This window comes from Limanda limanda, unplaced genomic scaffold (genome assembly GCF_963576545.1).
Source record: "Limanda limanda unplaced genomic scaffold, fLimLim1.1 SCAFFOLD_39, whole genome shotgun sequence".
Lineage (NCBI taxonomy): Eukaryota > Metazoa > Chordata > Actinopteri > Pleuronectiformes > Pleuronectidae > Limanda > Limanda limanda.
In genome coordinates, this window is record NW_026870574.1 from 711047 (window position 1) to 737554 (window position 26508).

Here is a 26508-nt window from a genome sequence, read left to right on the forward strand (position 1 = left end):
CACATTCACCACCTTTACGGTAGGCCTTTTCTTTCCGCATGTCAGAGCCCAGTGTGCAACATTCCCACCCCGCCCCCATTTGGCAACCAAAATTATACACGTCTTTATTTGCTCCTGCCCTGACTACTGTGATTGGCTTTTAAGCCTGTTTAAGCGATTGATCCCTGAACCACTTACATTGGGTCCAAATAGCAGACTCTGGTTTCTAACCAAGTCTCCCAGCAGGTCTTGAGTGTTTGCTTTACTACAGGGTAAGAACAGAGTGCACCGTTCCCAGCGGCACTGCAATGCTAGGTCGATGCGTGGAGAGAAGGGAGCAAGCTCCACATTTCTGCTCCTCTTGCCAAAAATCTGCTCAATATGTAGTCCTCATATAGAGGACATATCAGATATTAAACTGATAAGAACAGATATTACACTTGATCTTAGCCAAAAGGCCGAGAAGCGATAATCCCCAAGTGTTGGATGTCCACGCCAGGCTCTTGGCACAAATCTCACTTGAGATGGTGCCACATTTGGAGGTGTGCATAACGATGGCTGCTGCTTATCACCTTCGCCCGAGCTCTATTTTGTGGACGCTTGATTTCTGACCTAGACAGCTCTTTGACTTTTCACAATTTCAAAAGGCTCAGCCATGAAGCAAAGCCTGCCAAAAATATATTCAACTCATGTTTGTTCCTCTCCACGGAAGTCTTTAGTAAAAGGCGAAAGACTTGTGCGTTATGAAGAGAAACCAGAGTCAGCATGGCCCTGTGTTGGAGAGCAGCGGTGGAGACTCTCGGTCACATTCACCACCTTCACGGTAGGCCTTTTCTTTCCGCATGTCAGAGCCCAGTATGCAACATTCCCACCCCGCCCCCATTTGGCAACCAAAATGATACACGTCTTTATTAGCTCCTGCCCTGACTACTGTGATTGGCTTTTAAGCCTGTTTAAGCGATAGATCCCTGAACCACTTACATTGGGTCCAAATAGCTGACTCTGGTTTCTCACCAAGTCTCCCAGCAGGTCTTGAGTGTTTGCTTTTCTACAGGGTAAGAACAGAGTGCACCGTTCCCAGCGGCACTGCAATGCTAGGTCGATGCGTGGAGAGAAGGGAGCAAGCTCCACATTTCTGCTCCTCTTGCCAAAAATCTGCTTAATATGTAGTCCTCATATAGAGGACATATCAGATATTAAACTGATAAGAACAGATACTACACTTGATCTTAGCCAAAAGGCCGAGAAGCGATAATCCCCAAGTGTTGGATGTCCACGCCAGGCTCTTGGCACAAATCTCACTTGATATGGTGCCACATTTGGAGGTGTGCATAACGATGGCTGCTGCTTATCACCTCCGCCCGAGTTCTCCTTTGTGGACGCTTGATTTCTGACCTAGACAGCTCTTTGACTTTTCACAATTTCAAAAGGCTCAGCCATGAAGCAAAGCCTGCCAAAAATATATTCAACTCATGTTTGTTCCTCTCCACGGAAGTCTTTAGTAAAAGGCGAAAGACTTGTGCGTTATGAAGAGAAACCAGAGTCAGCATGGCCCTGTGTTGGAGAGCAGCGGTGGAGACTCTCGGTCACATTCACCACCTTCACGGTAGGCCTTTTCTTTCCGCATGTCAGAGCCCAGTATGCAACATTCCCACCCCGCCCCCATCTGGCAACCAAAATTATACACGTCTTTATTAGCTCCTGCCCTGACTACTGTGATTGGCTTTTAAGCCTGTTTAAGCGATAGATCCCTGAACCACTTACATTGGGTCCAAATAGCTGACTCTGGTTTCTCACCAAGTCTACCAGCAGGTCTTGAGTGTTTGCTTTTCTACAGGGTAAGAACAGAGTGCACCGTTCCCAGCGGCACTGCAATGCTAGGTCAATGCGTGGAGAGAAGGGAGCAAGCTCCACATTTCTGCTCCTCTTTCCAAAAATCTGCTTAATATGTAGTCCTCATATAGAGGACATATCAGATATTAAACTGATAAGAACAGATACTACACTTGATCTTAGCCAAAAGGCCGAGAAGCGATAATCCCCAAGTGTTGGATGTCCACGCCAGGCTCTTGGCACAAATCTCACTTGATATGGTGCCACATTTGGAGGTGTGCATAATGATGGCTGCTGCTTATCACCTCCGCCCGAGCTCTCCTTTGTGGACGCTTGATTTCTGACCTAGACAGCTCTTTGACTTTTCACAATTTCAAAAGGCTCAGCCATGAAGCAAAGCCTGCCAAAAATATATTCAACTCATGTTTGTTCCTCTCCACGGAAGTCTTTAGTAAAAGGCGAAAGACTTGTGCGTTATGAAGAGAAACCAGAGTCGGCATGGCCCTGTGTTGGAGAGCAGCGGTGGAGCCTCTCGGTCACATTCACCACCTTCACGGTAGGCCTTTTTTTTCCGCATGTCAGAGCCCAGTATGCAACATTCCCACCCCGCCCCCATCTGGCAACCAAAATTATACACGTCTTTATTAGCTCCTGCCCTGACTACTGTGATTGGCTTTTAAGCCTGTTTAAGCGATAGATCCCTGAACCACTTACATTGGGTCCAAATAGCTGACTCTGGTTTCTCACCAAGTCTCCCAGCAGGTCTTGAGTGTTTGCTTTTCTACAGGGTAAGAACAGAGTGCACCGTTCCCAGCGGCACTGCAATGCTAGGTCGATGCGTGGAGAGAAGGGAGCAAGCTCCACATTTCTGCTCCTCTTGCCAAAAATCTGCTTAATATGTAGTCCTCATATAGAGGACATATCAGATATTACACTGATAAGAACAGATACTACACTTGATCTTAGCCAAAAGGCCGAGAAGCGATAATCCCCAAGTGTTGGATGTCCACGCCAGGCTCTTGGCACAAATCTCACTTGAGATGGTGCCACATTTGGAGGTGTGCATAACGATGGCTGCTGCTTATCACCTCCGCCCGAGCTCTCCTTTGTGGACGCTTGATTTCTGACCTAGACAGCTCTTTGACTTTTCACAATTTCAAAAGGCTCAGCCATGAAGCAAAGCCTGCCAAAAATATATTCAACTCATGTTTGTTCCTCTCCACGGAAGTCTTTAGTAAAAGGCGAAAGACTTGTGCGTTATGAAGAGAAACCAGAGTCAGCATGGCCCTGTGTTGGAGAGCAGCGGTGGAGACTCTCGGTCACATTCACCACCTTCACGGTAGGCCTTTTCTTTCCGCATGTCAGAGCCCAGTATGCAACATTCCCACCCCGCCCCCATCTGGCAACCAAAATTATACACGTCTTTATTAGCTCCTGCCCTGACTACTGTGATTGGCTTTTAAGCCTGTTTAAGCGATAGATCCCTGAACCACTTACATTGAGTCCAAATAGCTGACTCTGGTTTCTCACCAAGTCTCCCAGCAGGTCTTGAGTGTTTGCTTTTCTAAAGGGTAAGAACAGAGTTCACCATTCCCAGAGGCACTGCAATGCTAGGTCGATGCGTGGAGAGAAGGGAGAAAGGTCCACATTTCTGCTCCTCTTGCCAAAAATCTGCTTAATATGTAGTCCTCATATAGAGGACATATCAGATATTAAACTGATAAGAACAGATACTACACTTGATCTTAGCCAAAAGGCCGAGAAGCGATAATCCCCAAGTGTTGGATGTCCATGCCAGGCTCTTGGCACAAATCTCACTTGAGATGGTGCCACATTTGGAGGTGTGCATAACGATGGCTGCTGCTTATCACCTCCGCCCGAGCTCTCCTTTGTGGACGCTTGATTTCTGACCTAGACAGCTCTTTGACTTTTCACAATTTCAAAAGGCTCAGCCATGAAGCAAAGCCTGCCAAAAATATATTCAACTCATGTTTGTTCCTCTCCACGGAAGTCTTTAGTAAAAGGCGAAAGACTTGTGCGTTATGAAGAGAAACCAGAGTCAGCATGGCCCTGTGTTGGAGAGCAGCGGTGGAGACTCTCGGTCACATTCACCACCTTCACGGTAGGCCTTTTCTTTCCGCATGTCAGAGCCCAGTATGCAACATTCCCACCCCGCCCCCATCTGGCAACCAAAATTATACACGTCTTTATTAGCTCCTGCCCTGACTACTGTGATTGGCTTTTAAGCCTGTTTAAGCGATAGATCCCTGAACCACTTACATTGGGTCCAAATAGCTGACTCTGGTTTCTCACCAAGTCTACCAGCAGGTCTTGAGTGTTTGCTTTTCTACAGGGTAAGAACAGAGTGCACCGTTCCCAGCGGCACTGCAATGCTAGGTCAATGCGTGGAGAGAAGGGAGCAAGCTCCACATTTCTGCTCCTCTTTCCAAAAATCTGCTTAATATGTAGTCCTCATATAGAGGACATATCAGATATTAAACTGATAAGAACAGATACTACACTTGATCTTAGCCAAAAGGCCGAGAAGCGATAATCCCCAAGTGTTGGATGTCCACGCCAGGCTCTTGGCACAAATCTCACTTGATATGGTGCCACATTTGGAGGTGTGCATAATGATGGCTGCTGCTTATCACCTCCGCCCGAGCTCTCCTTTGTGGACGCTTGATTTCTGACCTAGACAGCTCTTTGACTTTTCACAATTTCAAAAGGCTCAGCCATGAAGCAAAGCCTGCCAAAAATATATTCAACTCATGTTTGTTCCTCTCCACGGAAGTCTTTAGTAAAAGGCGAAAGACTTGTGCGTTATGAAGAGAAACCAGAGTCGGCATGGCCCTGTGTTGGAGAGCAGCGGTGGAGCCTCTCGGTCACATTCACCACCTTCACGGTAGGCCTTTTCTTTCCGCATGTCAGAGCCCAGTATGCAACATTCCCACCCCGCCCCCATCTGGCAACCAAAATTATACACGTCTTTATTAGCTCCTGCCCTGACTACTGTGATTGGCTTTTAAGCCTGTTTAAGCGATAGATCCCTGAACCACTTACATTGGGTCCAAATAGCTGACTCTGGTTTCTCACCAAGTCTCCCAGCAGGTCTTGAGTGTTTGCTTTTCTACAGGGTAAGAACAGAGTGCACCGTTCCCAGCGGCACTGCAATGCTAGGTCGATGCGTGGAGAGAAGGGAGCAAGCTCCACATTTCTGCTCCTCTTGCCAAAAATCTGCTTAATATGTAGTCCTCATATAGAGGACATATCAGATATTAAACTGATAAGAACAGATACTACACTTGATCTTAGCCAAAAGGCCGAGAAGCGATTATCCCCAAGTGTTGGATGTCCACGACAGGCTCTTGGCACAAATCTCACTTGATATGGTGCCACATTTGGAGGTGTGCATAACGATGGCTGCTGCTTATCACCTCCGCCCGAGCTCTCCTTTGTGGACGCTTGATTTCTGACCTAGACAGCTCTTTGACTTTTCACAATTTCAAAAGGCTCAGCCATGAAGCAAAGCCTGCCAAAAATATATTCAACTCATGTTTGTTCCTCTCCACGGAAGTCTTTAGTAAAAGGCGAAAGACTTGTGCGTTATGAAGAGAAACCAGAGTAAGCATGGCCCTGTGTTGGAGAGCAGCGGTGGAGACTCTCGGTCACATTCACCACCTTCACGGTAGGCCTTTTCTTTCCGCATGTCAGCCCAGTATGCAACATTCCCACCCCGCCCCCATTTGGCAACCAAAATTATACACGTCTTTATTAGCTCCTGCCCTGACTACTGTGATTGGCTTTTAAGCCTGTTTAAGCGATAGATCCCTGAACCACTTACATTGGGTCCAAATAGCTGACTCTGGTTTCTCACCAAGTCTCCCAGCAGGTCTTGAGTGTTTGCTTATCTACAGGGTAAGAACAGAGTGCACCGTTCCCAGCGGCACTGCAATGCTAGGTCGATGCGTGGAGAGAAGGGAGCAAGCTCCACATTTCTGCTCCTCTTGCCAAAAATCTGCTTAATATGTAGTCCTCATATAGAGGACATATCAGATATTAAACTGATAAGAACAGATACTACACTTGATCTTAGCCAAAAGGCCGAGAAGCGATAATGCCCAAGTGTTGGATGTCCACGCCAGGCTCTTGGCACAAATCTCACTTTATATGGTGCCACATTTGGAGGTGTGCATAACGATGGCTGCTGCTTATCACCTCCGCCCGAGCTCTCCTTTGTGGACGCTTGATTTCTGACCTAGACAGCTCTTTGACTTTTCACAATTTCAAAAGGCTCAGCCATGATGCAAAGCCTGCCAAAAATATATTCAACTCATGTTTGTTCCTCTCCACGGAAGTCTTTAGTAAAAGGCGAAAGACTTGTGCGTTATGAATAGAAACCAGAGTCAGCATGGCCCTGTGTTGGAGAGCAGCGGTGGAGCCTCTCGGTCACATTCACCACCTTTACGGTAGGCCTTTTCTTTCCGCATGTCAGAGCCCAGTGTGCAACATTCCCACCCCGCCCCCATTTGGCAACCAAAATTATACACGTCTTTATTTGCTCCTGCCCTGACTACTGTGATTGGCTTTTAAGCCTGTTTAAGCGATTGATCCCTGAACCACTTACATTGGGTCCAAATAGCAGACTCTGGTTTCTAACCAAGTCTCCCAGCAGGTCTTGAGTGTTTGCTTTACTACAGGGTAAGAACAGAGTGCACCGTTCCCAGCGGCACTGCAATGCTAGGTCGATGCGTGGAGAGAAGGGAGCAAGCTCCACATTTCTGCTCCTCTTGCCAAAAATCTGCTCAATATGTAGTCCTCATATAGAGGACATATCAGATATTAAACTGATAAGAACAGATATTACACTTGATCTTAGCCAAAAGGCCGAGAAGCGATAATCCCCAAGTGTTGGATGTCCACGCCAGGCTCTTGGCACAAATCTCACTTGAGATGGTGCCACATTTGGAGGTGTGCATAACGATGGCTGCTGCTTATCACCTTCGCCCGAGCTCTATTTTGTGGACGCTTGATTTCTGACCTAGACAGCTCTTTGACTTTTCACAATTTCAAAAGGCTCAGCGATGAAGCAAAGCCTGCCAAAAATATATTCAACTCATGTTTGTTCCTCTCCACGGAAGTCTTTAGTAAAAGGCGAAAGACTTGTGCGTTATGAAGAGAAACCAGAGTCAGCATGGCCCTGTGTTGGAGAGCAGTGGTGGAGCCTCTCGGTCACATTCACCACCTTCACGGTAGGCCTTTTCTTTCCGCATATCAGAGCCCAGTATGCAACATTCCCACCCCGCCCCCATCTGGCAACCAAAATTATACACGTCTTTATTAGCTCCTGCCCTGACTACTGTGATTGGCTTTTAAGCCTGTTTAAGCGATAGATCCCTGAACCACTTACATTGGGTCCAAATAGCTGACTCTGGTTTCTCACCAAGTCTCCCAGCAGGTCTTTAGTGTTTGCTTTTCTACAGGGTAAGAACAGAGTGCACCGTTCCCAGCGGCACTGCAATGCTAGGTCGATGCGTGGAGAGAAGGGAGCAAGCTCCACATTTCTGCTCCTCTTGCCAAAAATCTGCTTAATATGTAGTCCTCATATAGAGGACATATCAGATATTGAACTGATAAGAACAGACACTACACTTGATCTTAGCCAAAAGGCCGAGAAGCGATAATCCCCAAGTGTTGGATGTCCACGCCAGGCTCTTGGCACAAATCTCACTTCATATGGTGCCACATTTGGAGGTGTGCATAACGATGGCTGCTGCTTATCACCTCCGCCCGAGCTCTCCTTTGTGGACGCTTGATTTCTGACCTAGACAGCTCTTTGACTTTTCACAATTTCAAAAGGCTCAGCCATGAAGCAAAGCCTGCCAAAAATATATTCAACTCATGTTTGTTCCTCTCCACGGAAGTCTTTAGTAAAAGGCGAAAGACTTGTGCGTTATGAAGAGAAACCAGAGTCAGCATGGCCCTGTGTTGGAGAGCAGCGGTGGAGCCTCTCGGTCACATTCACCACCTTCACGGTAGGCCTTTTCTTTCCGCATGTCAGAGCCCAGTATGCAACATTCCCACCCCGCCCCCATCTGGCAACCAAAATTATACACGTCTTTATTAGCTCCTGCCCTGACTACTGTGATTGGCTTTTTAGCCTGTTTAAGCGATAGATCCCTGAACCACTTACATTGGGTCCAAATAGCTGACTCTGGTTTCTCACCAAGTCTCCCAGCAGGTCTTGAGTGTTTGCTTTTCTACAGGGTAAGAACAGAGTGCACCGTTCCCAGCGGCACTGCAATGCTAGGTCGATGCGTGGAGAGAAGGGAGCAAGCTCCACATTTCTGCTCCTCTTGCCAAAAATCTGCTTAATATGTAGTCCTCATATAGAGGACATATCAGATATTAAACTGATAAGAACAGATACTACACTTGATCTTAGCCAAAAGGCCGAGAAGCGATAATCCCCAAGTGTTGGATGAGCACGCCAGGCTCTTGGCACAAATCTCACTTGAGATGGTGCCACATTTGGAGGTGTGCATAACGATGGCTGCTGCTTATCACCTTCGCCCGAGCTCTATTTTGTGGACGCTTGATTTCTGACCTAGACAGCTCTTTGACTTTTCACAATTTCAAAAGGCTCAGCCATGAAGCAAAGCCTGCCAAAAATATATTCAACTCATGTTTGTTCCTCTCCACGGAAGTCTTTAGTAAAAGGCGAAAGACTTGTGCGTTATGAAGAGAAACCAGAGTCAGCATGGCCCTGTGTTGGAGAGCAGTGGTGGAGCCTCTCGGTCACATTCACCACCTTCACGGTAGGCCTTTTCTTTCCGCATATCAGAGCCCAGTATGCAACATTCCCAACCCTGCCCCCATCTGGCAACCAAAATTATACACGTCTTTATTAGCTCCTGCCTTGACTACTGTGATTGGCTTTTAAGCCTGTTTAAGCGATAGATCCCTGAACCACTTACATTGGGTCCAAATAGCTGACTCTGGTTTCTCACCAAGTCTCCCAGCAGGTCTTGAGTGTTTGCTTTTCTACAGGGTAAGAACAGAGTGCACCGTTCCCAGTGGCACTGCAATGCTAGGTCGATGCGTGGAGAGAAGGGAGCAAGCTCCACATTTCTGCTCCTCTTGCCAAAAATCTGCTTAATATGTAGTCCTCATATAGAGGACATATCAGATATTAAACTGATAAGAACAGATACTACACTTGATCTTAGCCAAAAGGCCGAGAAGCGATAATCCCCAAGTGTTGGATGTCCACGCCAGGCTCTTGGCACAAATCTCACTTGAGATGGTGCCACATTTGGAGGTGTGCATAACGATGGCTGCTGCTTATCACCTTCGCCCGAGCTCTATTTTGTGGACGCTTGATTTCTGACCTAGACAGCTCTTTGACTTTTCACAATTTCAAAAGGCTCAGCGATGAAGCAAAGCCTGCCAAAAATATATTCAACTCATGTTTGTTCCTCTCCACGGAAGTCTTTAGTAAAAGGCGAAAGAGTCAGCATGGCCCTGTGTTGGAGAGCAGCGGTGGAGCCTCTCGGTCACATTCACCACCTTCACGGTAGGCCTTTTCTTTCCGCATATCAGAGCCCAGTATGCAACATTCCCACCCCGCCCCCATTTGGCAACCAAAATTATACACGTCTTTATTAGCTCCTGCCCTGACTACTGTGATTGGCTTTTAAGCCTGTTTAAGCGATAGATCCCTGAACCACTTACATTGGGTCCAAATAGCTGACTCTGGTTTCTCACCAAGTCTCCCAGCAGGTCTTTAGGGTTTGCTTTTCTACAGGGTAAGAACAGAGTGCACCGTTCCCAGCGGCACTGCAATGCTAGGTCGATGCGTGGAGAGAAGGGAGCAAGAACTTGATCTTAGCCAAAAGTCCGAGAAGCGATAATCCCCAAGTGTTGGATGTCCACGACAGGCTCTTGGCACAAATCTCACTTGATATGGTGCCACATTTGGAGGTGTGCATAACGATGGCTGCTGCTTATCACCTCCGCCCGAGCTCTCCTTTGTGGACGCTTGATTTCTGACCTAGACAGCTCTTTGACTTTTCACAATTTCAAAAGGCTCAGCCATGAAGAAAAGCCTGCCAAAAATATATTCAACTCATGTTTGTTCCTCTCCACGGAAGACTTTAGTAAAAGGCGAAAGACTTGTGCGTTATGAAGAGAAACCAGAGTCAGCATGGCCCTGTGTTGGAGAGCAGCGGTGGAGCCTCTCGGTCACATTCACCACCTTCACGTTAGGCCTTTTCTTTCCGCATGTCAGAGCCCAGTATGCAACATTCCCACCCCGCCCCCATCTGGCAACCAAAATTATACACGTCTTTATTAGCTCCTGCCTTGACTACTGTGATTGGCTTTTAAGCCTGTTTAAGCGATAGATCCCTGAACCACTTACATTGGGTCCAAATAGCTGACTCTGGTTTCTCACCAAGTCTACCAGCAGGTCTTGAGTGTTTGCTTTTCTACAGGGTAAGAACAGAGTGCACCGTTCCCAGCGGGACTGCAATGCTAGGTCGATGCGTGGAGAGAAGGGAGCAAGCTCCACATTTCTGCTCCTCTTGCCAAAAATCTGCTTAATATGTAGTCCTCATAAACAGGACATATCAGATATTAAACTGATAAGAACAGATACTACACTTGATCTTAGCCAAAAGGCCGAGAAGCGATAATCCCCAAGTGTTGGATGTCCACGCCAGGCTCTTGGCACAAATCTCACTTGAGATGGTGCCACATTTGGAGGTGTGCATAACGATGGCTGCTGCTTATCACCTCCGCCCGAGCTCTCCTTTGTGGACGCTTGATTTCTGACCTAGACAGCTCTTTGACTTTTCACAATTTCAAAAGGCTCAGCCATGAAGCAAAGCCTGCCAAAAATATATTCAACTCATGTTTGTTCCTCTCCACAGAAGTCTTTAGTAAAAGGCGAAAGACTTGTGCGTTATGAAGAGAAACCAGAGTCAGCATGGCCCTGTGTTGGAGAGCATCGGTGGAGCCTCTCGGTCACATTCACCACCTTTACGGTAGGCCTTTTCTTTCCGCATGTCAGAGCCCAGTATGCAACATTCCCACCCCGCCCCCATCTGGCAACCAAAATTATACACGTCTTTATTAGCTCCTGCCCTGACTACTGTGATTGGCTTTTAAGCCTGTTTAAGCGATAGATCCCTGAACCACTTACATTGGGTCCAAATAGCTGACTCTGGTTTCTCACCAAGTCTACCAGCAGGTCTTGAGTGTTTGCTTTTCTACAGGGTAAGAACAGAGCGCACCGTTCCCAGCGGCAATGCTAGGTCGATGCGTGGAGAGAAGGGAGCAAGCTCCACATTTCTGCTCCTCTTGCCAAAAATCTGCTTAATATGTAGTCCCCATATAGAGGACATATCAGATATTAAACTGATAAGAACAGATACTACACTTGATCTTAGCCAAAAGGCCGAGAAGCGATAATCCCCAAGTGTTGGATGTCCACGCCAGGCTCTTGGCACAAATCTCACTTGAGATGGTGCCACATTTGGAGGTGTGCATAACGATGGCTGCTGCTTATCACCTCCGCCCGAGCTCTCCTTTGTGGACGCTTGATTTCTGACCTAGACAGCTCTTTGACTTTTCACAATTTCAAAAGGCTCAGCCATGAAGCAAAGCCTGCCAAAAATATATTCAACTCATGTTTGTTCCTCTCCACGGAAGTCTTTAGTAAAAGGCGAAAGACTTGTGCGTTATGAAGAGAAACTAGAGTCAGCATGGCCCTGTGTTGGAGAGCAGCGGTGGAGCCTCTCGGTCACATTCACCACCTTCACGGTAGGCCTTTTCTTTCCGCATGTCAGAGCCCAGTTTGCAACATTCCCACCCCGCCCCCATTTGGCAACCAAAATTATACACGTCTTTATTAGCTCCTGCCCTGACTACTGTGATTGGCTTTTAAGCCTGTTTAAGCGATAGATCCCTGAACCACTTACATTGGGTCCAAATAGCTGACTCTGGTTTCTAACCAAGTCTCCCAGCAGGTCTTGAGTGTTTGCTTTTCTACAGGGTAAGAACAGAGTGCACCGTTCCCAGCGGCACTGCAATGCTAGGTCGATGCGTGGAGAGAAGGGAGCAAGCTCCACATTTCTGCTCCTCTTGCCAAAAATCTGCTTAATATGTAGTCCTCATATAGAGGACATATCAGATATTAAACTGATAAGAACAGATACTACACTTGATCTTAGCCAAAAGGCCGAGAAGCGATAATCCCCAAGTGTTGGATGTCCACGCCAGGCTCTTGGCACAAATCTCACTTGAGATGGTGCCACATTTGGAGGTGTGCATAACGATGGCTGCTGCTTATCACCTTCGCCCGAGCTCTATTTTGTGGACGCTTGATTTCTGACCTAGACAGCTCTTTGACTTTTCACAATTTCAAAAGGCTCAGCGATGAAGCAAAGCCTGCCAAAAATATATTCAACTCATGTTTGTTCCTCTCCACGGAAGTCTTTAGTAAAAGGCGAAAGACTTGTGCGTTATGAAGAGAAACCAGAGTCAGCATGGCCCTGAGTTGGAGAGCAGTGGTGGAGCCTCTCGGTCACATTCACCATCTTCACGGTAGGCCTTTTCTTTCCGCATATCAGAGTCCAGTATGCAACATTCCCACCCCGCCCCCATCTGGCAACCAAAATTATACACGTCTTTATTAGCTCCTGCCCTGACTACTGTGATTGGCTTTTAAGCCTGTTTAAGCGATAGATCCCTGAACCACTTACATTGGGTCCAAATAGCTGACTCTGGTTTCTCACCAAGTCTCCCAGCAGGTCTTTAGTGTTTGCTTTTCTACAGGGTAAGAACAGAGTGCACCGTTCCCAGCGGCACTGCAATGCTAGGTCGATGCGTGGAGAGAAGGGAGCAAGCTCCACATTTCTGCTCCTCTTGCCAAAAATCTGCTTAATATGTAGTCCTCATATAGAGGACATATCAGATATTGAACTGATAAGAACAGATACTACACTTGATCTTAGCCAAAAGGCCGAGAAGCGATAATCCCCAAGTGTTGGATGTCCACGCCAGGCTCTTGGCACAAATCTCACTTGATATGGTGCCACATTTGGAGGTGTGCATAACGATGGCTGCTGCTTATCACCTCCGCCCGAGCTCTCCTTTGTGGACGCTTGATTTCTGACCTAGACAGCTCTTTGACTTTTCACAATTTCAAAAGGCTCAGCCATGAAGCAAAGCCTGCCAAAAATATATTCAACTCATGTTTGTTCCTCTCCACGGAAGTCTTTAGTAAAAGGCGAAAGACTTGTGCGTCATGAAGAGAAACCAGAGTCAGCATGGCCCTGTGTTGGAGAGCAGCGGTGGAGCCTCTCGGTCACATTCACCACCTTCACGGTAGGCCTTTTCTTTCCGCATGTCAGAGCCCAGTATGCAACATTCCCACCCCGCCCCCATCTGGCAACCAAAATTATACACGTCTTTATTAGCTCCTGCCCTGACTACTGTGAATGGCTTTTTAGCCTGTTTAAGCGATAGATCCCTGAACCACTTACATTGGGTCCAAATAGCTGACTCTGGTTTCTCACCAAGTCTCCCAGCAGGTCTTGAGTGTTTGCTTTTCTACAGGGTAAGAACAGAGTGCACCGTTCCCAGCGGCACTGCAATGCTAGGTCGATGCGTGGAGAGAAGGGAGCAAGCTCCACATTTCTGCTCCTCTTGCCAAAAATCTGCTTAATATGTAGTCCTCATATAGAGGACATATCAGATATTAAACTGATAAGAACAGATACTACACTTGATCTTAGCCAAAAGGCCGAGAAGCAATAATCCCCAAGTGTTGGATGAGCACGCCAGGCTGTTGGCACAAATCTCACTTGAGATGGTGCCACATTTGGAGGTGTGCATAACGATGGCTGCTGCTTATCACCTTCGCCCGAGCTCTATTTTGTGGACGCTTGATTTCTGACCTAGACAGCTCTTTGACTTTTCACAATTTCAAAAGGCTCAGCCATGAAGCAAAGCCTGCCAAAAATATATTCAACTCATGTTTGTTCCTCTCCACGGAAGTCTTTAGTAAAAGGCGAAAGACTTGTGCGTTATGAAGAGAAACCAGAGTCAGCATGGCCCTGTGTTGGAGAGCAGCGGTGGAGCCTCTCGGTCACATTCACCACCTTCACGGTAGGCCTTTTCTTTCCGCATGTCAGAGCCCAGTATGCAACATTCCCACCCCGCCCCCATCTGGCAACCAAAATTATACACGTCTTTATTAGCTCCTGCCCTGACTACTGTGATTGGCTTTTAAGCCTGTTTAAGCGATAGATCCCTGAACCACTTACATTGGGTCCAAATAGCTGACTCTGGTTTCTCACCAAGTCTCCCAGCAGGTCTTGAGTGTTTGCTTTTCTACAGGGTAAGAACAGAGTGCACCGTTCCCAGCGGCACTGCAATGCTAGGTCGATGCGTGGAGAGAAGGGAGCAAGCTCCACATTTCTGCTCCTCTTGCCAAAAATCTGCTTAATATGTAGTCCTCATATAGAGGACATATCAGATATTAAACTGATAAGAACAGATACTACACTTGATCTTAGCCAAAAGGCCGAGAAGCGATAATCCCCAAGTGTTGGATGTCCACGCCAGGCTCTTGGCACAAATCTCACTTGATATGGTGCCACATTTGGAGGTGTGCATAACGATGGCTGCTGCTTATCACCTCCGCCCGAGCTCTCCTTTGTGGACGCTTGATTTCTGACCTAGACAGCTCTTTGACTTTTCACGGTAGGCCTTTTCTTTCCGCATGTCAGAGCCCAGTATGGAACATTCCCACCCCGCCCCCATCTGGCAACCAAAATTATACACGTCTTTATTAGCTCCTGCCCTGACTACTGTGATTGGCTTTTAAGCCTGTTTAAGCGATAGATCCCTGAACCACTTACATTGGGTCCAAATAGCTGACTCTGGTTTCTCAACAAGTCTCCCAGCAGGTCTTGACTGTTCGCTTTTCTACAGGGTAAGAACAGAGTGCACCGTTCCCAGCGGCACTGCAATGCTAGGTCGATGCGTGGAGAGAAGGGAGCAAGCTCCACATTTCTGCTCCTCTTGCCAAAAATCTGCTTAATATGTAGTCCTCACATAGAGGACATATCAGATATTAAACTGATAAGAACAGATACTACACTTGATCTTAGCCAAAAGGCCGAGAAGCGATAATCCCCAAGTGTTGGATGTCCACGCCAGGCTCTTGGCACAAATCTCACTTTATATGGTGCCACATTTGGAGGTGTGCATAACGATGGCTGCTGCTTATCACCTCCGCCCGAGCTCTCCTTTGTGGACGCTTGATTTCTGACCTAGACAGCTCTTTGACTTTTCACAATTTCAAAAGGCTCAGCCATGAAGCAAAGCCTGCCAAAAATATATTCAACTCATGTTTGTTCCTCTCCACGGAAGTCTTTAGTAAAAGGCGAAAGACTTGTGCGTTATGAAGAGAAACCAGAGTCAGCATGGCCCTGTGATGGAGAGCAGCGGTGGAGCCTCTCGGTCACATTCACCACCTTCACGGTAGGCCTTTTCTTTCCGCATGTCAGAGCCCAGTATGCAACATTCCCCCCCCGCCCCCATCTGGCAACCAAAATTATACACGTCTTTATTAGCTCCTGCCCTGACTACTGTGATTGGCTTTTAAGCCTGTTTAAGCGATAGATCCCTGAACCACTTACATTGGGTCCAAATAACTGACTCTGGTTTCTCACCAAGTCTCCCAGCAGGTCTTGAGTGTTTGCTTTTCTACAGGGTAAGAACAGAGTGCACCGTTCCCAGCGGCACTGCAATGCTAGGTCGATGCGTGGAGAGAAGGGAACAAGCTCCACATTTCTGCTCCTCTTGCCAAAAATCTGCTTAATATGTAGTCCTCATATAGAGGACATATCAGATATTAAACTGATAAGAACAGATACTACACTTGATCTTAGCCAAAAGGCCGAGAAGCGATAATCCCCAAGTGTTGGATGTCCACGCCAGGCTCTTGGCACAAATCTCACTTTATATGGTGCCACATTTGGAGGTGTGCATAACGATGGCTGCTGCTTATCACCTCCGCCCGAGCTCTCCTTTGTGGACGCTTGATTTCTGACCTAGACAGCTCTTTGACTTTTCACAATTTCAAAAGGCTCAGCCATGAAGCAAAGCCTGCCAAAAATATATTCAACTCATGTTTGTTCCTCTCCACGGAAGTCTTTAGTAAAAGGCGAAAGACTTGTGCGTTATGAAGAGAAACCAGAGTCAGCATGGCCCTGTGTTGGAGAGCAGCGGTGGAGACTCTCGGTCACATTCACCACCTTCACGGTAGGCCTTTTCTTTCCGCATGTCAGAGCCCAGTATGCAACATTCCCAACCCGCCCCCATTTGGCAACCAAAATGATACACGTCTTTATTAGCTCCTGCCCTGACTACTGTGATTGGCTTTTAAGCCTGTTTAAGCGATAGATCCCTGAACCACTTACATTGGGTCCAAATAGCTGACTCTGGTTTCTCACCAAGTCTCCCAGCAGGTCTTGAGTGTTTGCTTTTCTACAGGGTAAGAACAGAGTGCACCGTTCCCAGCGGCACTGCAATGCTAGGTCGATGCGTGGAGAGAAGGGAGCAAGCTCCACATTTCTGCTCCTCTTGCCAAAAATCTGCTTAATATGTAGTCCTCATATAGAGGACATATCAGATATTAAACTGATAAGAACAGATACTACACTTGATCTTAGCCAAAAGGCAGAGAAGCGATAATCCCAAGTGTTGGATGTCCACGCCAGGCTCTTGGCACAAATCTCACTTGATATGGTGCCACATTTGGAGGTGTGCATAACGATGGCTGCTGCTTATCACCTCCGCCCGAGCTCTCCTTTGTGGACGCTTGATTTCTGACCTAGACAGCTCTTTGACTTTTCACAATTTCAAAAGGCTCAGCCATGAAGCAAAGCCTGCCAAAAATATATTCAACTCATGTTTGTTCCTCTCCACGGAAGTCTTTAGTAAAAGGCGAAAGACTTGTGCGTTATGAAGAGAAACCAGAGTCAGCATGGCCCTGTGTTGGAGAGCAGCGGTGGAGACTCTCGGTCACATTCACCACCTTCACGGTAGGCCTTTTCTTTCCGCATGTCAGAGCCCAGTATGCAACATTCCCACCCCGCCCCCATCTGGCAACCAAAATTATACACGTCTTTATTAGCTCCTGCCCTGACTACTGTGATTGGCTTTTAAGCCTGTTTAAGCGATAGATCCCTGAACCACTTACATTGGGTCCAAATAGCTGACTCTGGTTTCTCACCAAGTCTACCAGCAGGTCTTGAGTGTTTGCTTTTCTACAGGGTAAGAACAGAGTGCACCGTTCCCAGCGGCACTGCAATGCTAGGTCAATGCGTGGAGAGAAGGGAGCAAGCTCCACATTTCTGCTCCTCTTTCCAAAAATCTGCTTAATATGTAGTCCTCATATAGAGGACATATCAGATATTAAACTGATAAGAACAGATACTACACTTGATCTTAGCCAAAAGGCAGAGAAGCGATAATCCCCAAGTGTTGGATGTCCACGCCAGGCTCTTGGCACAAATCTCACTTGATATGGTGCCACATTTGGAGGTGTGCATAATGATGGCTGCTGCTTATCACCTCCGCCCGAGCTCTCCTTTGTGGACGCTTGATTTCTGACCTAGACAGCTCTTTGACTTTTCACAATTTCAAAAGGCTCAGCCATGAAGCAAAGCCTGCCAAAAATATATTCAACTCATGTTTGTTCCTCTCCACGGAAGTCTTTAGTAAAAGGCGAAAGACTTGTGCGTTATGAAGAGAAACCAGAGTCGGCATGGCCCTGTGTTGGAGAGCAGCGGTGGAGCCTCTCGGTCACATTCACCACCTTCACGGTAGGCCTTTTCTTTCCGCATGTCAGAGCCCAGTATGCAACATTCCCACCCCGCCCCCATCTGGCAACCAAAATTATACACGTCTTTATTAGCTCCTGCCCTGACTACTGTGATTGGCTTTTAAGCCTGTTTAAGCGATAGATCCCTGAACCACTTACATTGGGTCCAAATAGCTGACTCTGGTTTCTCACCAAGTCTCCCAGCAGGTCTTGAGTGTTTGCTTTTCTACAGGGTAAGAACAGAGTGCACCGTTCCCAGCGGCACTGCAATGCTAGGTCGATGCGTGGAGAGAAGGGAGCAAGCTCCACATTTCTGCTCCTCTTGCCAAAAATCTGCTTAATATGTAGTCCTCATATAGAGGACATATCAGATATTACACTGATAAGAACAGATACTACACTTGATCTTAGCCAAAAGGCCGAGAAGCGATAATCCCCAAGTGTTGGATGTCCACGCCAGGCTCTTGGCACAAATCTCACTTGAGATGGTGCCACATTTGGAGGTGTGCATAACGATGGCTGCTGCTTATCACCTCCGCCCGAGCTCTCCTTTGTGGACGCTTGATTTCTGACCTAGACAGCTCTTTGACTTTTCACAATTTCAAAAGGCTCAGCCATGAAGCAAAGCCTGCCAAAAATATATTCAACTCATGTTTGTTCCTCTCCACGGAAGTCTTTAGTAAAAGGCGAAAGACTTGTGCGTTATGAAGAGAAACCAGAGTCAGCATGGCCCTGTGTTGGAGAGCAGCGGTGGAGACTCTCGGTCACATTCACCACCTTCACGGTAGGCCTTTTCTTTCCGCATGTCAGAGCCCAGTATGCAACATTCCCACCCCGCCCCCATCTGGCAACCAAAATTATACACGTCTTTATTAGCTCCTGCCCTGACTACTGTGATTGGCTTTTAAGCCTGTTTAAGCGATAGATCCCTGAACCACTTACATTGAGTCCAAATAGCTGACTCTGGTTTCTCACCAAGTCTCCCAGCAGGTCTTGAGTGTTTGCTTTTCTAAAGGGTAAGAACAGAGTTCACCATTCCCAGAGGCACTGCAATGCTAGGTCGATGCGTGGAGAGAAGGGAGCAAGGTCCACATTTCTGCTCCTCTTGCCAAAAATCTGCTTAATATGTAGTCCTCATATAGAGGACATATCAGATATTAAACTGATAAGAACAGATACTACACTTGATCTTAGCCAAAAGTCCGAGAAGCGATAATCCCCAAGTGTTGGATGTCCACGACAGGCTCTTGGCACAAATCTCACTTGAGATGGTGCCACATTTGGAGGTGTGCATAACGATGGCTGCTGCTTATCACCTCCGCCCGAGCTCTCCTTTGTGGACGCTTGATTTCTGACCTAGACAGCTCTTTGACTTTTCACAATTTCAAAAGGCTCAGCCATGAAGCAAAGCCTGCCAAAAATATATTCAACTCATGTTTGTTCCTCTCCACGGAAGTCTTTAGTAAAAGGCGAAAGACTTGTGCGTTATGAAGAGAAACCAGAGTAAGCATGGCCCTGTGTTGGAGAGCAGCGGTGGAGACTCTCGGTCACATTCACCACCTTCACGGTAGGCCTTTTCTTTCCGCATGTCAGCCCAGTATGCAACATTCCCACCCCGCCCCCATTTGGCAACCAAAATTATACACGTCTTTATTAGCTCCTGCCCTGACTACTGTGATTGGCTTTTAAGCCTGTTTAAGCGATAGATCCCTGAACCACTTACATTGGGTCCAAATAGCTGACTCTGGTTTCTCACCAAGTGTCCCAGCAGGTCTTGAGTGTTTGCTTATCTACAGGGTAAGAACAGAGTGCACCGTTCCCAGCGGTACTGCAAAGCTAGGTCGATGCGTGGAGAGAAGGGAGCAAGCTCCACATTTCTGCTCCTCTTGCCAAAAATCTGCTTAATATGTAGTCCTCATATAGAGGACATATCAGATATTAAACTGATAAGAACAGATACTACACTTGATCTTAGCCAAAAGGCCGAGAAGCGATAATCCCCAAGTGTTGGATGTCCACGCCAGGCTCTTGGCACAAATCTCACTTGAGATGGTGCCACATTTGGAGGTGTGCATAACGATGGCTGCTGCTTATCACCTCCGCCCGAGCTCTCCTTTGTGGACGCTTGATTTCTGACCTAGACAGCTCTTTGACTTTTCACAATTTCAAAAGGCTCAGCCATGAAGCAAAGCCTGCCAAAAATATATTCAACTCATGTTTGTTCCTCTCCACGGAAGTCTTTAGTAAAAGGCGAAAGACTTGTGCGTTATGAAGAGAAACCAGAGTAAGCATGGCCCTGTGTTGGAGAGCAGCGGTGGAGCCTCTCGGTCACATTCACCACCTTCACGGTAGGCCTTTTCTTTCCGCATGTCAGAGCCCAGTATGCAACATTCCCACCCCGCCCCCATCTGGCAACCAAAATTATACACGTCTTTATTAGCTCCTGCCCTGACTACTGTGATTGGCTTTTAAGCCTGTTTAAGCGATAGATCCCTGAACCACTTACATTGGGTCCAAATAGCTGACTCTGGTTTCTCACCAAGTCTCCCAGCAGGTCTTGAGTGTTTGCTTTTCTACATGGTAACAACAGAGTGCACCGTTCCCAGCGGCACTGCAATGCTAGGTCGATGCGTGGAGAGAAGGGAGCAAGCTCCACATTTCTGCTCCTCTCGCCAAAAATCTGCTTACTATGTAGTCCTCATATAGAGGACATATCAGATATTAAACTGATAAGAACAGATACTACACTTGATCTTAGCCAAAAGGCCGAGAAGCGATAATCCCCAAGTGTTGGATGTCCACGCCAGGCTCTTGGCACAAATCTCACTTGATATGGTGCCACATTTGGAGGTGTGCATAACGATGGCTGCTGCTTATCACCTCCGCCCGAGCTCTCCTTTGTGGACGCTTGATTTCTGACCTAGACAGCTCTTTGACTTTTCACAATTTCAAAAGGCTCAGCCATGAAGCAAAGCCTGCCAAAAATATATTCAACTCATGTTTGTTCCTCTCCACGGAAGTCTTTAGTAAAAGGCGAAAGACTTGTGCGTTATGAAGAGAAACCAGAGTCAGCATGGCCCTGTGTTGGAGAGCAGCGGTGGAGCCTCTCGGTCACATTCACCACCTTTACGGTAGGCCTTTTCTTTCCGCATGTCAGAGCCCAGTATGCAACATTCCCACCCCGCCCCCATTTGGCAACCAAAATTATACACGTCTTTATTTGCTCCTGCCCTGACTACTGTGATTGGCTTTTAAGCCTGTTTAAGCGATAGATCCCTGAACCACTTACATTGGGTCCAAATAGCTGACTCTGGTTTCTCACCAAGTCTCCCAGCAGGTCTTGAGTGTTTGCTTTTCTACAGGGTAAGAACAGAGTGCACCGTTCCCAGCGGCACTGCAATGCTAGGTCGATGCGTGGAGAGAAGGGAGCAAGCTCCACATTTCTGCTCCTCTTGCCAAAAATCTGCTTAATATGTAGTCCTCATATAGAGGACATATCAGATATTAAACTGATAAGAACAGATACTACACTTGATCTTAGCCAAAAGGCCGAGAAGCGATAATCCCCAAGTGTTGGATGTCCACGCCAGGCTCTTGGCACAAATCTCACTTGATATGGTGCCACATTTGGAGGTGTGCATAACGATGGCTGCTGCTTATCACCTCCGCCCGAGCTCTCCTTTGTGGACGCTTGATTTCTGACCTAGACAGCTCTTTGACTTTTCACAATTTCAAAAGGCTCAGCCATGATGCAAAGCCTGCCAAAAATATATTCAACTCATGTTTGTTCCTCTCCACGGAAGTCTTTAGTAAAAGGCGAAAGACTTGTGCGTTATGAATAGAAACCAGAGTCAGCATGGCCCTGTGTTGGAGAGCAGCGGTGGAGCCTCTCGGTCACATTCACCACCTTCACGGTAGGCCTTTTCTTTCCGCATGTCAGAGCCCAGTATGCAACATTCCCACCCCGCCCCCATCTGGCAACCAAAATTATACACGTCTTTATTAGCTCCTGCCCTGACTACTGTGATTGGCTTTTTAGCCTGTTTAAGCGATAGATCCCTGAACCACTTACATTGGGTCCAAATAGCTGACTCTGGTTTCTCACCAAGTCTCCCAGCAGGTCTTGAGTGTTTGCTTTTCTACAGGGTAAGAACAGAGTGCACCGTTCCCAGCGGCACTGCAATGCTAGGTCGATGCGTGGAGAGAAGGGAGCAAGCTCCACATTTCTGCTCCTCTTGCCAAAAATCTGCTTAATATGTAGTCCTCATATAGAGGACATATCAGATATTAAACTGATAAGAACAGATACTACACTTGATCTTAGCCAAAAGGCCGAGAAGCGATAATCCCCAAGTGTTGGATGAGCACGCCAGGCTCTTGGCACAAATCTCACTTGAGATGGTGCCACATTTGGAGGTGTGCATAACGATGGCTGCTGCTTATCACCTTCGCCCGAGCTCTATTTTGTGGACGCTTGATTTCTGACCTAGACAGCTCTTTGACTTTTCACAATTTCAAAAGGCTCAGCCATGAAGCAAAGCCTGCCAAAAATATATTCAACTCATGTTTGTTCCTCTCCACGGAAGTCTTTAGTAAAAGGCGAAAGACTTGTGCGTTATGAAGAGAAACCAGAGTCAGCATGGCCCTGTGTTGGAGAGCAGTGGTGGAGCCTCTCGGTCACATTCACCACCTTCACGGTAGGCCTTTTCTTTCCGCATATCAGAGCCCAGTATGCAACATTCCCAACCCTGCCCCCATCTGGCAACCAAAATTATACACGTCTTTATTAGCTCCTGCCTTGACTACTGTGATTGGCTTTTAAGCCTGTTTAAGCGATAGATCCCTGAACCACTTACATTGGGTCCAAATAGCTGACTCTGGTTTCTCACCAAGTCTCCCAGCAGGTCTTGAGTGTTTGCTTTTCTACAGGGTAAGAACAGAGTGCACCGTTCCCAGTGGCACTGCAATGCTAGGTCGATGCGTGGAGAGAAGGGAGCAAGCTCCACATTTCTGCTCCTCTTGCCAAAAATCTGCTTAATATGTAGTCCTCATATAGAGGACATATCAGATATTAAACTGATAAGAACAGATACTACACTTGATCTTAGCCAAAAGGCCGAGAAGCGATAATCCCCAAGTGTTGGATGTCCACGCCAGGCTCTTGGCACAAATCTCACTTTATATGGTGCCACATTTGGAGGTGTGCATAACGATGGCTGCTGCTTATCACCTCCGCCCGAGCTCTCCTTTGTGGACGCTTGATTTCTGACCTAGACAGCTCTTTGACTTTTCACAATTTCAAAAGGCTCAGCCATGAAGCAAAGCCTGCCAAAAATATATTCAACTCATGTTTGTTCCTCTCCACGGAAGTCTTTAGTAAAAGGCGAAAGACTTGTGCGTTATGAAGAGAAACCAGAGTGAGCATGGCCCTGTGTTGGAGAGCAGCGGTGGAGCCTCTCGGTCACATTCACCACCTTCACGGTAGGCCTTTTCTTTCCGCATGTCAGAGCCCAGTATGCAACATTCCCACCCCGCCCCCATCTGGCAACCAAAATTATACACGTCTTTATTAGCTCCTGCCCTGACTACTGTGATTGGCTTTTAAGCCTGTTTAAGCGATAGATCCCTGAACCACTTACATTGGGTCCAAATAGCTGACTCTGGTTTCTCACCAAGTCTACCAGCAGGTCTTGAGTGTTTGCTTTTCTACAGGGTAAGAACAGAGTGCACCGTTCCCAGCGGCACTGCAATGCTAGGTCGATGCATGGAGAGAAGGGAGCAAGCTCCACATTTCTGCTCCTCTTGCCAAAAATCTGCTTAATATGTAGTCCTCATATAGAGGACATATCAGATATTAAACTGATAAGAACAGATACTACACTTGATCTTAGCCAAAAGGCCGAGAAGCGATAATCCCCAAGTGTTGGATGTCCACGCCAGGCTCTTGGCACAAATCTCACTTGAGATGGTGCCACATTTGGAGGTGTGCATAACGATGGCTGCTGCTTATCACCTTCGCCCGAGCTCTATTTTGTGGACGCTTGATTTCTGACCTAGACAGCTCTTTGACTTTTCACAATTTCAAAAGGCTCAGCGATGAAGCAAAGCCTGCCAAAAATATATTCAACTCATGTTTGTTCCTCTCCACGGAAGTCTTTAGTAAAAGGCGAAAGACTTGTGCGTTATGAAGAGAAACCAGAGTCAGCATGGCCCTGTGTTGGAGAGCAGCGGTGGAGCCTCTCGGTCACATTCACCACCTTCACGGTAGGCCTTTTCTTTCCGCATATCAGAGCCCAGTATGCAACATTCCCACCCCGCCCCCATTTGGCAACCAAAATTATACACGTCTTTATTAGCTCCTGCCCTGACTACTGTGATTGGCTTTTAAGCCTGTTTAAGCGATAGATCCCTGAACCACTTACATTGGGTCCAAATAGCTGACTCTGGTTTCTCACCAAGTCTCCCAGCAGGTCTTTAGGGTTTGCTTTTCTACAGGGTAAGAACAGAGTGCACCGTTCCCAGCGGCACTGCAATGCTAGGTCGATGCGTGGAGAGAAGGGAGCAAGCTCCACATTTCTGCTCCTCTTGCCAAAAATCTGCTTAATATGTAGTCCTCATATAGAGGACATATCAGATATTAAACTGATAAGAACAGATACTACACTTGATCTTAGCCAAAAGGCCGAGAAGCGATAATCCCCAAGTGTTGGATGTCCACGACAGGCTCTTGGCACAAATCTCACTTGATATGGTGCCACATTTGGAGGTGTGCATAACGATGGCTGCTGCTTATCACCTCCGCCCGAGCTCTCCTTTGTGGACGCTTGATTTCTGACCTAGACAGCTCTTTGACTTTTCACAATTTCAAAAGGCTCAGCCATGAAGAAAAGCCTGCCAAAAATATATTCAACTCATGTTTGTTCCTCTCCACGGAAGACTTTAGTAAAAGGCGAAAGACTTGTGCGTTATGAAGAGAAACCAGAGTCAGCATGGCCCTGTGTTGGAGAGCAGCGGTGGAGCCTCTCGGTCACATTCACCACCTTCACGTTAGGCCTTTTCTTTCCGCATGTCAGAGCCCAGTATGCAACATTCCCACCCCGCCCCCATCTGGCAACCAAAATTATACACGTCTTTATTAGCTCCTGCCTTGACTACTGTGATTGGCTTTTAAGCCTGTTTAAGCGATAGATCCCTGAACCACTTACATTGGGTCCAAATAGCTGACTCTGGTTTCTCACCAAGTCTACCAGCAGGTCTTGAGTGTTTGCTTTTCTACAGGGTAAGAACAGAGTGCACCGTTCCCAGCGGGACTGCAATGCTAGGTCGATGCGTGGAGAGAAGGGAGCAAGCTCCACATTTCTGCTCCTCTTGCCAAAAATCTGCTTAATATGTAGTCCTCATAAACAGGACATATCAGATATTAAACTGATAAGAACAGATACTACACTTGATCTTAGCCAAAAGGCCGAGAAGCGATAATCCCCAAGTGTTGGATGTCCACGCCAGGCTCTTGGCACAAATCTCACTTGAGATGGTGCCACATTTGGAGGTGTGCATAACGATGGCTGCTGCTTATCACCTCCGCCCGAGCTCTCCTTTGTGGACGCTTGATTTCTGACCTAGACAGCTCTTTGACTTTTCACAATTTCAAAAGGCTCAGCCATGAAGCAAAGCCTGCCAAAAATATATTCAACTCATGTTTGTTCCTCTCCACGGAAGTCTTTAGTAAAAGGCGAAAGACTTGTGCGTTATGAAGAGAAACTAGAGTCAGCATGGCCCTGTGTTGGAGAGCAGCGGTGGAGCCTCTCGGTCACATTCACCATCTTCACGGTAGGCCTTTTCTTTCCGCATGTCAGAGCCCAGTTTGCAACATTCCCACCCCGCCCCCATTTGGCAACCAAAATTATACACGTCTTTATTAGCTCCTGCCCTGACTACTGTGATTGGCTTTTAAGCCTGTTTAAGCGATAGATCCCTGAACCACTTACATTGGGTCCAAATAGCTGACTCTGGTTTCTCACCAAGTCTCCCAGCAGGTCTTGAGTGTTTGCTTTTCTACAGGGTAAGAACAGAGTGCACCGTTCCCAGTGGCACTGCAATGCTAGGTCGATGCGTGGAGAGAAGGGAGCAAGCTCCACATTTCTGCTCCTCTTGCCAAAAATCTGCTTAATATGTAGTCCTCATATAGAGGACATATCAGATATTAAACTGATAAGAACAGATACTACACTTGATCTTAGCCAAAAGGCCGAGAAGCGATAATCCCCAAGTGTTGGATGTCCACGCCAGGCTCTTGGCACAAATCTCACTTTATATGGTGCCACATTTGGAGGTGTGCATAACGATGGCTGCTGCTTATCACCTCCGCCCGAGCTCTCCTTTGTGGACGCTTGATTTCTGACCTAGACAGCTCTTTGACTTTTCACAATTTCAAAAGGCTCAGCCATGAAGCAAAGCCTGCCAAAAATATATTCAACTCATGTTTGTTCCTCTCCACGGAAGTCTTTAGTAAAAGGCGAAAGACTTGTGCGTTATGAAGAGAAACCAGAGTGAGCATGGCCCTGTGTTGGAGAGCAGCGGTGGAGCCTCTCGGTCACATTCACCACCTTCACGGTAGGCCTTTTCTTTCCGCATGTCAGAGCCCAGTATGCAACATTCCCACCCCGCCCCCATCTGGCAACCAAAATTATACACGTCTTTATTAGCTCCTGCCCTGACTACTGTGATTGGCTTTTAAGCCTGTTTAAGCGATAGATCCCTGAACCACTTACATTGGGTCCAAATAGCTGACTCTG

At 47.2% G+C, this 26508-nt stretch overlaps 65 non-coding genes across 65 annotated transcripts; all 65 read right to left on the minus strand.

Moving 5' to 3' along the window:
• Nucleotides 1-257: 257 nt before the first annotated feature.
• On the minus strand, nt 258-449 carry LOC132997518 (U2 spliceosomal RNA). The gene has a single exon (XR_009677574.1). It is a non-coding gene; the product is annotated as a U2 spliceosomal RNA (small nuclear RNA).
• A 180-nt stretch (nt 450-629) lies between these two features.
• On the minus strand, nt 630-742 carry LOC132997623 (U5 spliceosomal RNA). The gene has a single exon (XR_009677670.1). It is a non-coding gene; the product is annotated as a U5 spliceosomal RNA (small nuclear RNA).
• Nucleotides 743-1040: 298 nt separating this feature from the next.
• Nucleotides 1041-1232, minus strand: LOC132997675 (U2 spliceosomal RNA). Its single transcript, XR_009677719.1, has one exon. It is a non-coding gene; the product is annotated as a U2 spliceosomal RNA (small nuclear RNA).
• A 180-nt stretch (nt 1233-1412) lies between these two features.
• Nucleotides 1413-1525, minus strand: LOC132997624 (U5 spliceosomal RNA). The gene has a single exon (XR_009677671.1). It is a non-coding gene; the product is annotated as a U5 spliceosomal RNA (small nuclear RNA).
• Nucleotides 1526-1823: 298 nt separating this feature from the next.
• Nucleotides 1824-2015, minus strand: LOC132997717 (U2 spliceosomal RNA). Its single transcript, XR_009677759.1, has one exon. It is a non-coding gene; the product is annotated as a U2 spliceosomal RNA (small nuclear RNA).
• Nucleotides 2016-2195: 180 nt separating this feature from the next.
• LOC132997649 (U5 spliceosomal RNA) lies at nt 2196-2308 on the minus strand. The gene has a single exon (XR_009677695.1). It is a non-coding gene; the product is annotated as a U5 spliceosomal RNA (small nuclear RNA).
• A 298-nt stretch (nt 2309-2606) lies between these two features.
• On the minus strand, nt 2607-2798 carry LOC132997468 (U2 spliceosomal RNA). Its single transcript, XR_009677527.1, has one exon. It is a non-coding gene; the product is annotated as a U2 spliceosomal RNA (small nuclear RNA).
• A 180-nt stretch (nt 2799-2978) lies between these two features.
• LOC132997625 (U5 spliceosomal RNA) lies at nt 2979-3091 on the minus strand. Its single transcript, XR_009677672.1, has one exon. It is a non-coding gene; the product is annotated as a U5 spliceosomal RNA (small nuclear RNA).
• A 298-nt stretch (nt 3092-3389) lies between these two features.
• LOC132997542 (U2 spliceosomal RNA) lies at nt 3390-3581 on the minus strand. The gene has a single exon (XR_009677597.1). It is a non-coding gene; the product is annotated as a U2 spliceosomal RNA (small nuclear RNA).
• Nucleotides 3582-3761: 180 nt separating this feature from the next.
• Nucleotides 3762-3874, minus strand: LOC132997626 (U5 spliceosomal RNA). Its single transcript, XR_009677673.1, has one exon. It is a non-coding gene; the product is annotated as a U5 spliceosomal RNA (small nuclear RNA).
• A 298-nt stretch (nt 3875-4172) lies between these two features.
• LOC132997718 (U2 spliceosomal RNA) lies at nt 4173-4364 on the minus strand. Its single transcript, XR_009677760.1, has one exon. It is a non-coding gene; the product is annotated as a U2 spliceosomal RNA (small nuclear RNA).
• A 180-nt stretch (nt 4365-4544) lies between these two features.
• Nucleotides 4545-4657, minus strand: LOC132997650 (U5 spliceosomal RNA). The gene has a single exon (XR_009677696.1). It is a non-coding gene; the product is annotated as a U5 spliceosomal RNA (small nuclear RNA).
• A 298-nt stretch (nt 4658-4955) lies between these two features.
• Nucleotides 4956-5147, minus strand: LOC132997686 (U2 spliceosomal RNA). Its single transcript, XR_009677730.1, has one exon. It is a non-coding gene; the product is annotated as a U2 spliceosomal RNA (small nuclear RNA).
• A 180-nt stretch (nt 5148-5327) lies between these two features.
• Nucleotides 5328-5440, minus strand: LOC132997553 (U5 spliceosomal RNA). The gene has a single exon (XR_009677605.1). It is a non-coding gene; the product is annotated as a U5 spliceosomal RNA (small nuclear RNA).
• A 296-nt stretch (nt 5441-5736) lies between these two features.
• LOC132997699 (U2 spliceosomal RNA) lies at nt 5737-5928 on the minus strand. Its single transcript, XR_009677742.1, has one exon. It is a non-coding gene; the product is annotated as a U2 spliceosomal RNA (small nuclear RNA).
• Nucleotides 5929-6108: 180 nt separating this feature from the next.
• LOC132997683 (U5 spliceosomal RNA) lies at nt 6109-6221 on the minus strand. Its single transcript, XR_009677727.1, has one exon. It is a non-coding gene; the product is annotated as a U5 spliceosomal RNA (small nuclear RNA).
• A 298-nt stretch (nt 6222-6519) lies between these two features.
• LOC132997519 (U2 spliceosomal RNA) lies at nt 6520-6711 on the minus strand. The gene has a single exon (XR_009677575.1). It is a non-coding gene; the product is annotated as a U2 spliceosomal RNA (small nuclear RNA).
• A 180-nt stretch (nt 6712-6891) lies between these two features.
• Nucleotides 6892-7004, minus strand: LOC132997661 (U5 spliceosomal RNA). Its single transcript, XR_009677706.1, has one exon. It is a non-coding gene; the product is annotated as a U5 spliceosomal RNA (small nuclear RNA).
• A 298-nt stretch (nt 7005-7302) lies between these two features.
• On the minus strand, nt 7303-7494 carry LOC132997531 (U2 spliceosomal RNA). The gene has a single exon (XR_009677587.1). It is a non-coding gene; the product is annotated as a U2 spliceosomal RNA (small nuclear RNA).
• Nucleotides 7495-7674: 180 nt separating this feature from the next.
• Nucleotides 7675-7787, minus strand: LOC132997627 (U5 spliceosomal RNA). Its single transcript, XR_009677674.1, has one exon. It is a non-coding gene; the product is annotated as a U5 spliceosomal RNA (small nuclear RNA).
• A 298-nt stretch (nt 7788-8085) lies between these two features.
• LOC132997700 (U2 spliceosomal RNA) lies at nt 8086-8277 on the minus strand. The gene has a single exon (XR_009677743.1). It is a non-coding gene; the product is annotated as a U2 spliceosomal RNA (small nuclear RNA).
• A 180-nt stretch (nt 8278-8457) lies between these two features.
• LOC132997630 (U5 spliceosomal RNA) lies at nt 8458-8570 on the minus strand. The gene has a single exon (XR_009677676.1). It is a non-coding gene; the product is annotated as a U5 spliceosomal RNA (small nuclear RNA).
• Nucleotides 8571-8869: 299 nt separating this feature from the next.
• LOC132997490 (U2 spliceosomal RNA) lies at nt 8870-9061 on the minus strand. Its single transcript, XR_009677548.1, has one exon. It is a non-coding gene; the product is annotated as a U2 spliceosomal RNA (small nuclear RNA).
• Nucleotides 9062-9903: 842 nt separating this feature from the next.
• On the minus strand, nt 9904-10016 carry LOC132997676 (U5 spliceosomal RNA). The gene has a single exon (XR_009677720.1). It is a non-coding gene; the product is annotated as a U5 spliceosomal RNA (small nuclear RNA).
• A 298-nt stretch (nt 10017-10314) lies between these two features.
• LOC132997522 (U2 spliceosomal RNA) lies at nt 10315-10506 on the minus strand. The gene has a single exon (XR_009677578.1). It is a non-coding gene; the product is annotated as a U2 spliceosomal RNA (small nuclear RNA).
• A 180-nt stretch (nt 10507-10686) lies between these two features.
• On the minus strand, nt 10687-10799 carry LOC132997680 (U5 spliceosomal RNA). The gene has a single exon (XR_009677724.1). It is a non-coding gene; the product is annotated as a U5 spliceosomal RNA (small nuclear RNA).
• A 298-nt stretch (nt 10800-11097) lies between these two features.
• Nucleotides 11098-11284, minus strand: LOC132997538 (U2 spliceosomal RNA). Its single transcript, XR_009677593.1, has one exon. It is a non-coding gene; the product is annotated as a U2 spliceosomal RNA (small nuclear RNA).
• A 180-nt stretch (nt 11285-11464) lies between these two features.
• LOC132997670 (U5 spliceosomal RNA) lies at nt 11465-11577 on the minus strand. The gene has a single exon (XR_009677715.1). It is a non-coding gene; the product is annotated as a U5 spliceosomal RNA (small nuclear RNA).
• Nucleotides 11578-11875: 298 nt separating this feature from the next.
• LOC132997701 (U2 spliceosomal RNA) lies at nt 11876-12067 on the minus strand. The gene has a single exon (XR_009677744.1). It is a non-coding gene; the product is annotated as a U2 spliceosomal RNA (small nuclear RNA).
• A 180-nt stretch (nt 12068-12247) lies between these two features.
• Nucleotides 12248-12360, minus strand: LOC132997662 (U5 spliceosomal RNA). Its single transcript, XR_009677707.1, has one exon. It is a non-coding gene; the product is annotated as a U5 spliceosomal RNA (small nuclear RNA).
• Nucleotides 12361-12658: 298 nt separating this feature from the next.
• LOC132997510 (U2 spliceosomal RNA) lies at nt 12659-12850 on the minus strand. The gene has a single exon (XR_009677567.1). It is a non-coding gene; the product is annotated as a U2 spliceosomal RNA (small nuclear RNA).
• A 180-nt stretch (nt 12851-13030) lies between these two features.
• LOC132997668 (U5 spliceosomal RNA) lies at nt 13031-13143 on the minus strand. Its single transcript, XR_009677713.1, has one exon. It is a non-coding gene; the product is annotated as a U5 spliceosomal RNA (small nuclear RNA).
• A 298-nt stretch (nt 13144-13441) lies between these two features.
• LOC132997465 (U2 spliceosomal RNA) lies at nt 13442-13633 on the minus strand. Its single transcript, XR_009677524.1, has one exon. It is a non-coding gene; the product is annotated as a U2 spliceosomal RNA (small nuclear RNA).
• A 180-nt stretch (nt 13634-13813) lies between these two features.
• On the minus strand, nt 13814-13926 carry LOC132997631 (U5 spliceosomal RNA). Its single transcript, XR_009677677.1, has one exon. It is a non-coding gene; the product is annotated as a U5 spliceosomal RNA (small nuclear RNA).
• A 298-nt stretch (nt 13927-14224) lies between these two features.
• On the minus strand, nt 14225-14416 carry LOC132997702 (U2 spliceosomal RNA). The gene has a single exon (XR_009677745.1). It is a non-coding gene; the product is annotated as a U2 spliceosomal RNA (small nuclear RNA).
• Nucleotides 14417-14821: 405 nt separating this feature from the next.
• Nucleotides 14822-15013, minus strand: LOC132997461 (U2 spliceosomal RNA). Its single transcript, XR_009677520.1, has one exon. It is a non-coding gene; the product is annotated as a U2 spliceosomal RNA (small nuclear RNA).
• Nucleotides 15014-15193: 180 nt separating this feature from the next.
• LOC132997632 (U5 spliceosomal RNA) lies at nt 15194-15306 on the minus strand. Its single transcript, XR_009677678.1, has one exon. It is a non-coding gene; the product is annotated as a U5 spliceosomal RNA (small nuclear RNA).
• Nucleotides 15307-15604: 298 nt separating this feature from the next.
• On the minus strand, nt 15605-15796 carry LOC132997501 (U2 spliceosomal RNA). Its single transcript, XR_009677558.1, has one exon. It is a non-coding gene; the product is annotated as a U2 spliceosomal RNA (small nuclear RNA).
• A 180-nt stretch (nt 15797-15976) lies between these two features.
• LOC132997633 (U5 spliceosomal RNA) lies at nt 15977-16089 on the minus strand. The gene has a single exon (XR_009677679.1). It is a non-coding gene; the product is annotated as a U5 spliceosomal RNA (small nuclear RNA).
• Nucleotides 16090-16387: 298 nt separating this feature from the next.
• On the minus strand, nt 16388-16579 carry LOC132997475 (U2 spliceosomal RNA). Its single transcript, XR_009677534.1, has one exon. It is a non-coding gene; the product is annotated as a U2 spliceosomal RNA (small nuclear RNA).
• A 179-nt stretch (nt 16580-16758) lies between these two features.
• On the minus strand, nt 16759-16871 carry LOC132997634 (U5 spliceosomal RNA). Its single transcript, XR_009677680.1, has one exon. It is a non-coding gene; the product is annotated as a U5 spliceosomal RNA (small nuclear RNA).
• Nucleotides 16872-17169: 298 nt separating this feature from the next.
• LOC132997476 (U2 spliceosomal RNA) lies at nt 17170-17361 on the minus strand. The gene has a single exon (XR_009677535.1). It is a non-coding gene; the product is annotated as a U2 spliceosomal RNA (small nuclear RNA).
• A 180-nt stretch (nt 17362-17541) lies between these two features.
• LOC132997652 (U5 spliceosomal RNA) lies at nt 17542-17654 on the minus strand. Its single transcript, XR_009677698.1, has one exon. It is a non-coding gene; the product is annotated as a U5 spliceosomal RNA (small nuclear RNA).
• Nucleotides 17655-17952: 298 nt separating this feature from the next.
• LOC132997469 (U2 spliceosomal RNA) lies at nt 17953-18144 on the minus strand. Its single transcript, XR_009677528.1, has one exon. It is a non-coding gene; the product is annotated as a U2 spliceosomal RNA (small nuclear RNA).
• A 180-nt stretch (nt 18145-18324) lies between these two features.
• Nucleotides 18325-18437, minus strand: LOC132997635 (U5 spliceosomal RNA). The gene has a single exon (XR_009677681.1). It is a non-coding gene; the product is annotated as a U5 spliceosomal RNA (small nuclear RNA).
• Nucleotides 18438-18735: 298 nt separating this feature from the next.
• Nucleotides 18736-18927, minus strand: LOC132997543 (U2 spliceosomal RNA). Its single transcript, XR_009677598.1, has one exon. It is a non-coding gene; the product is annotated as a U2 spliceosomal RNA (small nuclear RNA).
• Nucleotides 18928-19107: 180 nt separating this feature from the next.
• On the minus strand, nt 19108-19220 carry LOC132997554 (U5 spliceosomal RNA). Its single transcript, XR_009677606.1, has one exon. It is a non-coding gene; the product is annotated as a U5 spliceosomal RNA (small nuclear RNA).
• Nucleotides 19221-19516: 296 nt separating this feature from the next.
• LOC132997721 (U2 spliceosomal RNA) lies at nt 19517-19708 on the minus strand. The gene has a single exon (XR_009677764.1). It is a non-coding gene; the product is annotated as a U2 spliceosomal RNA (small nuclear RNA).
• Nucleotides 19709-19888: 180 nt separating this feature from the next.
• Nucleotides 19889-20001, minus strand: LOC132997555 (U5 spliceosomal RNA). Its single transcript, XR_009677607.1, has one exon. It is a non-coding gene; the product is annotated as a U5 spliceosomal RNA (small nuclear RNA).
• Nucleotides 20002-20299: 298 nt separating this feature from the next.
• Nucleotides 20300-20491, minus strand: LOC132997494 (U2 spliceosomal RNA). The gene has a single exon (XR_009677552.1). It is a non-coding gene; the product is annotated as a U2 spliceosomal RNA (small nuclear RNA).
• A 180-nt stretch (nt 20492-20671) lies between these two features.
• Nucleotides 20672-20784, minus strand: LOC132997636 (U5 spliceosomal RNA). Its single transcript, XR_009677682.1, has one exon. It is a non-coding gene; the product is annotated as a U5 spliceosomal RNA (small nuclear RNA).
• A 298-nt stretch (nt 20785-21082) lies between these two features.
• Nucleotides 21083-21274, minus strand: LOC132997703 (U2 spliceosomal RNA). Its single transcript, XR_009677746.1, has one exon. It is a non-coding gene; the product is annotated as a U2 spliceosomal RNA (small nuclear RNA).
• Nucleotides 21275-21454: 180 nt separating this feature from the next.
• LOC132997684 (U5 spliceosomal RNA) lies at nt 21455-21567 on the minus strand. Its single transcript, XR_009677728.1, has one exon. It is a non-coding gene; the product is annotated as a U5 spliceosomal RNA (small nuclear RNA).
• Nucleotides 21568-21865: 298 nt separating this feature from the next.
• Nucleotides 21866-22057, minus strand: LOC132997704 (U2 spliceosomal RNA). Its single transcript, XR_009677747.1, has one exon. It is a non-coding gene; the product is annotated as a U2 spliceosomal RNA (small nuclear RNA).
• Nucleotides 22058-22237: 180 nt separating this feature from the next.
• On the minus strand, nt 22238-22350 carry LOC132997637 (U5 spliceosomal RNA). The gene has a single exon (XR_009677683.1). It is a non-coding gene; the product is annotated as a U5 spliceosomal RNA (small nuclear RNA).
• Nucleotides 22351-22649: 299 nt separating this feature from the next.
• LOC132997491 (U2 spliceosomal RNA) lies at nt 22650-22841 on the minus strand. Its single transcript, XR_009677549.1, has one exon. It is a non-coding gene; the product is annotated as a U2 spliceosomal RNA (small nuclear RNA).
• A 180-nt stretch (nt 22842-23021) lies between these two features.
• On the minus strand, nt 23022-23134 carry LOC132997641 (U5 spliceosomal RNA). The gene has a single exon (XR_009677687.1). It is a non-coding gene; the product is annotated as a U5 spliceosomal RNA (small nuclear RNA).
• A 298-nt stretch (nt 23135-23432) lies between these two features.
• Nucleotides 23433-23624, minus strand: LOC132997462 (U2 spliceosomal RNA). Its single transcript, XR_009677521.1, has one exon. It is a non-coding gene; the product is annotated as a U2 spliceosomal RNA (small nuclear RNA).
• Nucleotides 23625-23804: 180 nt separating this feature from the next.
• On the minus strand, nt 23805-23917 carry LOC132997664 (U5 spliceosomal RNA). The gene has a single exon (XR_009677709.1). It is a non-coding gene; the product is annotated as a U5 spliceosomal RNA (small nuclear RNA).
• A 298-nt stretch (nt 23918-24215) lies between these two features.
• On the minus strand, nt 24216-24407 carry LOC132997705 (U2 spliceosomal RNA). The gene has a single exon (XR_009677748.1). It is a non-coding gene; the product is annotated as a U2 spliceosomal RNA (small nuclear RNA).
• Nucleotides 24408-24587: 180 nt separating this feature from the next.
• On the minus strand, nt 24588-24700 carry LOC132997677 (U5 spliceosomal RNA). The gene has a single exon (XR_009677721.1). It is a non-coding gene; the product is annotated as a U5 spliceosomal RNA (small nuclear RNA).
• A 298-nt stretch (nt 24701-24998) lies between these two features.
• On the minus strand, nt 24999-25190 carry LOC132997523 (U2 spliceosomal RNA). The gene has a single exon (XR_009677579.1). It is a non-coding gene; the product is annotated as a U2 spliceosomal RNA (small nuclear RNA).
• Nucleotides 25191-25370: 180 nt separating this feature from the next.
• LOC132997672 (U5 spliceosomal RNA) lies at nt 25371-25483 on the minus strand. The gene has a single exon (XR_009677716.1). It is a non-coding gene; the product is annotated as a U5 spliceosomal RNA (small nuclear RNA).
• Nucleotides 25484-25781: 298 nt separating this feature from the next.
• On the minus strand, nt 25782-25973 carry LOC132997492 (U2 spliceosomal RNA). Its single transcript, XR_009677550.1, has one exon. It is a non-coding gene; the product is annotated as a U2 spliceosomal RNA (small nuclear RNA).
• Nucleotides 25974-26153: 180 nt separating this feature from the next.
• LOC132997642 (U5 spliceosomal RNA) lies at nt 26154-26266 on the minus strand. Its single transcript, XR_009677688.1, has one exon. It is a non-coding gene; the product is annotated as a U5 spliceosomal RNA (small nuclear RNA).
• Between the last annotated feature and the right edge of the window lie 242 nt (nt 26267-26508).